Source organism: Petromyzon marinus, chromosome 37, assembly GCF_048934315.1.
Source record: "Petromyzon marinus isolate PM22_M1 ecotype Great Lakes invasive population chromosome 37, UKy_Petmar_22M1.pri1.0, whole genome shotgun sequence".
Taxonomy (NCBI): Eukaryota; Metazoa; Chordata; class Hyperoartia; order Petromyzontiformes; family Petromyzontidae; genus Petromyzon; species Petromyzon marinus.
Genome location: NC_133703.1, coordinates 16,846,198 through 16,855,158, shown reverse-complemented (window position 1 = coordinate 16,855,158; position 8,961 = coordinate 16,846,198).

Genomic DNA, 8,961 nt, shown 5'->3' with positions numbered 1-8,961 from the left:
CATCAGGTGAAGGGGGCGAGACTGTCTGGTAGGACAGCGCTGGAGTGAAAGAGCCACGTTCAGATACGGCCTTTAAGCTGTGTGAGAGGAACAAAGCGCCTTGACAAAGGAATTAGCATAGAATTTAGCATTGAAATGGCTGAATGATTTGCTTGTGACTGGTCACAGAAATAGCTATGTTTAAAGTTGAAGCATACACACCCGCAGAGGCACCCATTGTTAAAGGGATTAGCATGGAATTTAGCATTGAAATAGCTAAGTTAAGGCATACACATCTTGACAATGGAATTAGCATAGAATTTAGCATTGAGATAGCTGAGTGGTTAGCTTGTACCTGCTGCAGAAATAGCTACGTTAAAGTCAGAGCATACACATTCACCGAGGCCCTTAGTACAAATCAAACAGGAGAATTTAGCATTGAAATAACTAGGCGAATCCAGCATTGAAACAACTGAGGGATTAGTTAGTGACTGGTCACAGAAATGACTACACATCTGAGCTATTCACAGTACTATATAGTGAACCAATAAAAACTAAAATATAAATTACCTTCATGTTATCAATAAACTCTATATTCTCCAATCAGCTAAGCTACCAACAATAAGTCGTTATATATCACAATGCTATATGGCGAAAAAAATGGGTGGATTCTTACCCTCAAATTTCAGCCCCACGGATAGCTACGGGTCCCGTTCAGACGGACGAGTTCGTCCATGGTCGGAACCGAGGAGGGGGAGAGAGACAGCTGCGAGGCCCTAGTATGCTCCATATTGTAAAACTATACCATTAACCGTGGTGTGAGAGGTATTAAGAGGCAATGCTGGCGAAAGAGCTGCGGCCTGAAGGTCATCGTAAAAATACAATTAATTAAGAACAGAAATGATTTAAAACATCTTTCCAGTGGTTACTAAGCCTGAATCCATCTTCTCGGTTGAAATTGTCTCTGTGCTTGTATATGTGAATGGCCTCATGAACGAATCTCTCATGGTAGCCGGTTGGTTTGCAAAGAACCTCCGTCTTGGAGAAGTCAATGTCATGTGAGCCCACTGAATTATAACAGTGATCTGCCACGGCAGAGGAGTTCGTCCTACCGTGTTTCAAGTCTGCTTTGTGTTCGCGGATGCGGTCCGAGATATGTCTTTTGGTTTCTCCAATGTAGCTACTACCACAGAGGCACTTTAGTTTGTAAACGCCCGGGTACTGTATGTCTGGAACAGCATCTTTTACAGATGGAACTAAATCACGGATTTTATGTACTGTGTTGAATCGGACCTGGATCTTGTGTTTGATCAGGATTTTGGAGATCTTTTTAGTGACCCCTGCAATGTAGGGTAAGGTTATGGTTTTGAGTGGCTCCACTCACTTGTGGAAAGATGTTTTAAATCATTTCTGTTCTTAATTAATTGTATTTTTACGATGACCTTCAGACCGCAGCTCTTTCGCCAGCATTGCCTCTTAATACCTCTCACACCACGGTTAATGGTATACTTTTACAATATGGAGCATACTAGTGCCTCGCAGCTGTCTCTCTCCCCCTCCTCTGTTCCGACCATGGACGAACTCGTCCGTCTGAACGGGACCCGTAGCTATCCGTGGGTCTGAAATTTGAGGGTAAGAATCCACCCATTTTTTCGCCATATAGCATTGTGATATATAACGACTTATTGTTGGTAGCTTAGCTGATTTGAGAATATAGAGTTTATTGATAACATGAAGGTAATTTATATTTTAGTTTTTATTGGTTCACTATATAGTACTGTGAATAGCTCAGATGTGTAGTCATTTCTGTGACCAGTCACTAGCTAATCACTCAGTTGTTTCAATGCTGGATTCGCCTAGTTATTTCAATGCTAAATTCTCCTGTTTGATTTGTACTAAGGGCCTCGGTGAATGTGTATGCTCTGACTTTAACGTAGCTATTTCTGCAGCAGGTACAAGCTAACCACTCAGCTATCTCAATGCTAAATTCTATGCTAATTCCATTGTCAAGATGTGTATGCCTTAACTTAGCTATTTCAATGCTAAATTCTATGCTAATCCCTTTAACAATGGGTGCCTCTGCGGGTGTGTATGCTTTAACTTTTAACATAGCTATTTCTGTGACCAGTCACAAGCTAATCATTCAGCCATTTCAATGCTAAATTCTATGCTAATTCCTTTGTCAAGGCGCTTTGTTCCTCTCACACAGCTTAAAGGCCGTATCTGAACGTGGCTCTTTCACTCCAGCGCTGTCCTACCAGACAGTCTCGCCCCCTTCACCTGATGAAGGCCGCTTGTGTTGTGGCCGAAACGTCGTGAGAATATTATTGTGTTATTTTATTTTATCAATTTATTATTTTATTATCATTCTACGTGACTTTACCGAAAGAACCAAAGAAGATGAATCATTGCAGTCACGAAAGCTTTAAATCGAAATTTAACCGCCTCTACGGGGAGGGATTCCACACATCCTTAAGATCATTCAACAGACTTCGGGATAAGAAGGCTCAACTAATCGAGTCTCTCACCTTTCTGAAGAGATGCCGCGACTCTAACGTAATACCAACCGCATTTACACTAACCTCTGCTGTTGCAACTTCTCTCAATGCAAAACGAATTCTAGCTAGAACTAGCTTCGCTCTTATCTCGGAAAAAATCAGACTTACACGCACCGAATTCGATCAGTTAGACAAGACACTCTACAAATCACACTTAAAATTGACAGCAACAATGTCTACATCGGATTGGGAACATGTAGACAATATGACTACCTCTTCGGCTGCCACTATGTCGAACAAATGTAGGGACAATTTGATTTCCAAATTCAATCACCTCTCCAGCAAAAAATCGGATCCACACACCGAAAAGATAGACGTCAACAAAGTCGTAATTAATCGCAGTAACAGTTCCATTTCTGATGGTCTGAAATCCGTTTTAGCTAAAGGTCTAAACTTTGCTGTCACACCGAGACACTTACCGGTTAATGATATCATTGCCCATGTCGACGTTGCACTCAAGGGCTTGAGTCACATCTCTGCAGACGTAGCAAGATCTGAAATCGCTGCAACCCTCAATAACGCTAAGTTGCCACCCAGCAACATCAGCAAAAACGAACGTTTTGAATTATCTCAATTAAAAAATAGGGATGATATTGTCGTCCTCTCAGCCGACAAAGGCAATGCCACTGTCATCATGGACAAAACATAATATAACAACAAAATTCAAGAACTACTCAACGATGGCAGCTACACAAAAATAAAAAGAGATCCCACCAACAGCCTGGTCACCAAAACGAACAAAATCATCTCTGATTCAACAGCATTAATTGATGAGATCAAACAGTTCTCGCTGAAGCCCTCTGCTGCCAGACCACCAAGATTATATGGCCTTCCAAAGATACACAAAGAAGATACACCCCTTCGTCCCATCGTCTCTACTATCAGCTCCCCCACCTACAAACTGGCACGTTTTCTTGCTGATATACTGCGACCTTTCACTGGAAAAACCACCTCTGCGGTACTAAATTCTTCTCACCTGGTATCGACAATCAAAGGCATTTCCCTGTCCCCAAACGACCTGCTTGTCAGTTTTGATGTGGTGTCCTTGTTCACCAAAGTCCCGGTACCTGACACCATCGCTATCATTGAAGACCTGGTTCATCAAGGACTGCATACTGATGTACCCCCCCTGGTGAGACATTGCTTAACCAACACTTACTTCACCTGGAATGGAACTTTCTACAAACAAACTGAGGGCACCCCAATGGGCTCCCCCCTATCTCCGGTTGTAGCCAACGTATTCATGGAAAAATTTGAAACTGACGCCATCCAGACTGCCACTCTACGCCCGACCTTATGGGAGAGGTACGTTGATGACACCTTTGTCATCTGGCCACATGGCCAGCCTGCTCTAGACTAATTCCGCGACCACATCAATTCCATACACCCAGCCATCAGATTTACCATGGAGGTCGAAAAAGATGGCAAACTACCCTTTTTGGATGTCTTAATTAAAAGAAGAGATGATGGTTCAATGAGCCACTCTGTCTACAGGAAAGCTACCCATACAGATGCTTACTTGAAACCGGATTCCCACCACCATCCATCCCAGAAGAACTCCCTCATCAAGACTCTATACCATAGAGCCCAATGCATTTACGACCAGGAACACATTACCAGTGAACTCAAGCACGTACACCAGGCTCTCAGGGCTAATGGCTACTCCGACTACACAATCCGCAAAGCCATCACTCCAGTCATGAAGAAGGATCCTCTTGTGGAGCCACTCAAAACCATCACCTTACCCTACATTGCAGGGGTCACTAAAAAGATCTCCAAAATCCTGAACAAACACAAGATCCAGGTCCGATTCAACACAGTACATAAAATCCGTGATTTTTGTTCCATCTGTAAAAGATGCTGTTCCAGACATACAGTACCCGGGCGTTTACAAACTAAAGTGCCTCTGTGGTAGTAGGTACATTGGAGAAACCAAAAGACATATCTCAGACCGCATCCGCGAACACAAAGCAGACTTGAAACACGGTAGGACGAACTCCTCTGCTGTGGCAGATCACTGTTATAATTCAGTGGGCTCACATGACATTGACTTCTCCAAGACGGAGGTTCTTTGCAAACCAACCGGCTACCATGAGAGATTCGTTCATGAGGCCATTCACATATACAAGCACAGAGACAATTTCAACCGAGAAGATGGATTCAGGCTTAGTAACCACTGGAAAGATGTTTTAAATCATTTCTGTTCTTAATTAATTGTATTTTTACGATGACCTTCAGACCGCAGCTCTTTCGCCAGCATTGCCTCTTAATACCTCTCACACCACGGTTAATGGTATAGTTTTACAATATGGAGCATACTAGGGCCTCGCAGCTGTCTCTCTCCCCCTCCTCTGTTCTGGCCATGGACGAACTCGTCCGTCTGAACGGGACCCGTAGCTATCCGTGGGGCTGAAATTTGAGGGTAAGAATCCACCCATTTTTTCGCCATATAGCATTGTGATATATAACGACTTATTGTTGGTAGCTTAGCTGATTGGCGAATATAGAGTTTATTGATAACATGAAGGTAATTTATATTTTAGTTTTTATTGGTTCACTATATAGTACTGTGAATAGCTCAGATGTGTAGTCATTTCTGTGACCAGTCACTAGCTAATCACTCAGTTGTTTCAATGCTGGATTCGCCTAGTTATTTCAATGCTAAATTCTCCTGTTTGATTTGTACTAAGGGCCTCGGTGAATGTGTATGCTCTGACTTTAACGTAGCTATTTCTGCAGCAGGTACAAGCTAACCACTCAGCTATCTCAATGCTAAATTCTATGCTAATTCCATTGTCATAATGTGTATGCCTTAACTTAGCTATTTCAATGCTAAATTCTATGCTAATCCCTTTAACAGTGGGTGCCTCTGCGGGTGTGTATGCTTTAACTTTTAACAAAGCTATTTCTGTGACCAGTCACAAGCTAATCATTCAGCCATTTCAATGCTAAATTCTATGCTAATTCCTTTGTCAAGGCGCTTTGTTCCTCTCACACAGCTTAAAGGCCGTATCTGAACGTGGCTCTTTCACTCCAGCGCTGTCCTACCAGACAGTCTCGCCCCCTTCACCTGATGAAGGCCGCTTGTGTTGTGGCCGAAACGTCGTGAGAATATTATTGTGTTATTTTATTTGATCAATTTATTATTTTATTATCATTCTACGTGACTTTACCGAAAGAACCAAAGAAGATGAATCATTGCAGTCACGAAAGCTTTAAATCGAAATTTTACGTATAACCAATAAAAATCTATTTTATTTAAATTGGACCTAAAATGTGCCCTCATGAAGATGATGATTTCATGATTCTTCATTGTTGGCATAGGCCTATACCAGTGAAGTGTGTTGCAACTTCACGATGTTGACAAGCAGTTTCCGTAGTGTAGTGGTTATCACGTTTGCCTCACACGCGAAAGGTCCCCGGTTTGGCATAGGCCAGGGGTCGGGAACCTATGGCTCGCGAGCCAGATGTGGCTCTTTTGATGATTGCATATGGCTCGCAGATAAAACAAAATATTCTCACTTGTTTTAATCCATCCATCGATTTTTCACTGCGCATGTCCTGTTCAGGGCTGCAGGAGCAATTGTCCATTATTTTAATTGGATGATACTGGCCTACGTTTGCCGTTGCTGGGTAAAACAGGTAAACGCCCCCTTTTGAATCAGTCTGAGACTGCGTCTGCTCGGTCATTAGCTCAAAGCTAACCCTTCGACGAAGAAGATGGCGAAAAGAAAAAAAGACGACGAGTATCGTACATTTCAGGACGAATGGACCGAAGAATTCGCCTTTGTGGAGAGAGCGGGTTCTGCGGTGTGTCTAATTTGCAATGACAAAATTACATCGTTGAAACGGTCGAATGTAAAGCGGCACTTCGACACGCGCCACGCTACCTTTGCATCAAAATACCCTGCGGGAGACAGCAGAAAGAAAGCGTGCCAAGAGCTTCTGAGCAGGGTGCAAGCTAGCCAGCAGCAACTCCGCGTATGGACCCGGCAAGGTGACTATAATTCGGCTAGCTTTGCTGGTTCTTTAGCAATAGTGAGGAACGGAAAACCATTCACAGATGGCGAGTATGCTAAAACGTTCATGCTGGATGTAGCCAATGAACTTTTTGATGATCTTCCAAACAAAGACAAGATAATCAAACGGATACAAGACATGCCTCTGTCGGCAAGAACTGTTCATGATCGTACCATCGTGATGGCAAACAAAGTGGAGGAAACACAAGTGAAGGACATAAATGCAGCGCCGTTCTTTTCTCTGGCTTTGGATGAGTCAACAGACGTGAGCCATTTGTCGCAGTTCAGCGTGATTGCAAGATATGCTGTTGGTGACACACTGCGCGAAGAAAGTCTTGCTGTTCTGCCATTAAAAGGGTCCACAAGAGGTGAGGATTTATTCAAGTCTTTCATGGAGTTTGCTCAAGAAAAAAGTCTACCTATGGATAAACTTCTCTCAGTGTGTACTGATGGTGCTCCGTGTATGGTGGGGGAAAACAAAGGATTTGTGGCGCTTCTCCGTGAACATGAAAATAGACCCATCCTAAGTTTCCATTGCATTATACACCAGGAGGCACTTTGTGCTCAGATGTGTGACAGGCAGTTTGGCGAAGTGATGTCGCTGGTCATTCGTGTGATCAACTTTATTGTTGCCCGAGCCTTAAATGATCGCCAGTTTAAAACACTGCTGGATGAAGTTGTAAATAACTATCCTGGTCTGCTTTTGCACAGCAATGTGCGTTGGTTGTCAAGAGGGAAGGTGCTTAGCCGTTTTGCGGCTTGCCTGAACGAAATCCGGACTTTCCTTGAAATGAAAGGCGTCGGGCATCCTGAGCTAGCCGACACCGAGTGGCTCCTCAAGTTTTACTATCTCGTAGATCTGACTGAACATCTGAACCAGCTCAACGTGAAAATGCAAGGCATTGGAAATACAGTGTTATCCCTTCAACAAGCTGTATTTGCTTTTGAAAACAAGCTGGAGCTTTTCATCACGGATCTTGAAACAGGTCGTTTACTACATTTTTAAAAACTGAGCCAATTTAAAGATGCATGCACAGCAAGTGAGCCCATTCAAAACCTTGATCTCCACCAGCTAGCTGGCTGCACATCCAGTCTCCTACAGTCCTTCAAAGCACGCTTTGGAGAATTTCGTGAGCACACTCGTCTTTTTAAATTCATCACCCATCCAAACGAGTGTTCACTGAACACAGCCGACCTGAATTACATCCCTGGTGTCTCCGTCAGAGATTTTGAAGCAGAAGTGGCTGACCTGAAGGCCTCAGACATGTGGGTGAATAAGTTCAAGTCACTGAATGAAGATTTGGAAAGAATCACACGACAGAAAGCGGAGTTGGCGAGCAAGCACATGTGGACAGAAATGAAAAAAACTCCAACCCGAAGACCAGCTGATTCTCAAAACTTGGAACGCGCTTCCTGTCACATACCACACACTGCAGCGTGTGAGTATTGCTGTATTGACCATGTTTGGATCTACGTATGCATGTGAGCAGTCATTCTCACATCTTAAAAACATCAAGTCCAACCTACGATCACGTTTAACGGATGAAAGCCTCAACGCTTGCATGAAGCTTAACCTCACCAAGTACCAACCCGACTACAAAGACATCAGCAAATCCATGCAGCACCAGAAGTCGCATTAATGGTGAGTGTTATAACAACATTATTTAAAAGAATAAATTCAGAGGCTTATTATACTGACATTTAGTTGAATTCACTTTTAAAATATATTATATGGCTCTCACTGAAATAAATTTCAAAATTTTTTGCTTTCATGGCTCTCTTAGTCAAAAAGGTTCCCGACCCCTGGCATAGGCCTATGCCAGTGAAGTATGTAGCAACTACCCATGTTCTTAAAGCAGTTTCCGTTTTGTCGTGGTTATCATGTTCGCCTCAAACGCGAAAGGTCCCTAGTTTGAAACCGGGTGGAAACATTTTATCTAAAACCAAAACAATTCGGATTTTATTTAAAGTGGACGCAAAATGTGCCTTCATGAACGTGATGATTTAATGATTTGACATTGTTCGTTTCGACTTATTTCAGTGAAATATGTTGCTACGTTACATGTTCTTCAAGCAGTTTCCGTAGTGTAGTGGTTATCACGTTCGCCTAACACGCGAAATGTCCCCGGTTCGAAATCGGGCGGCAACATTTTACGTGAAACAAAAACAATTCGTATTTTATTTAAAGCGGACGTAAAATATGCCTTCATGAACTTGATGATTTAATGATTTGTAACTGGACGATTCGACTTATTTCAGTGAAATATGTTGCTACGTTACATGTTCTTCAAGCAGTTTCCGTAGTGTAGTGGTTATCATGTTCGCCTAACACGCGAAAGGTTCATGGTTTGAAACCGGGTGGAAACATTTTACGTAAAACCAAAACAATTCGAATTTTATTTAAA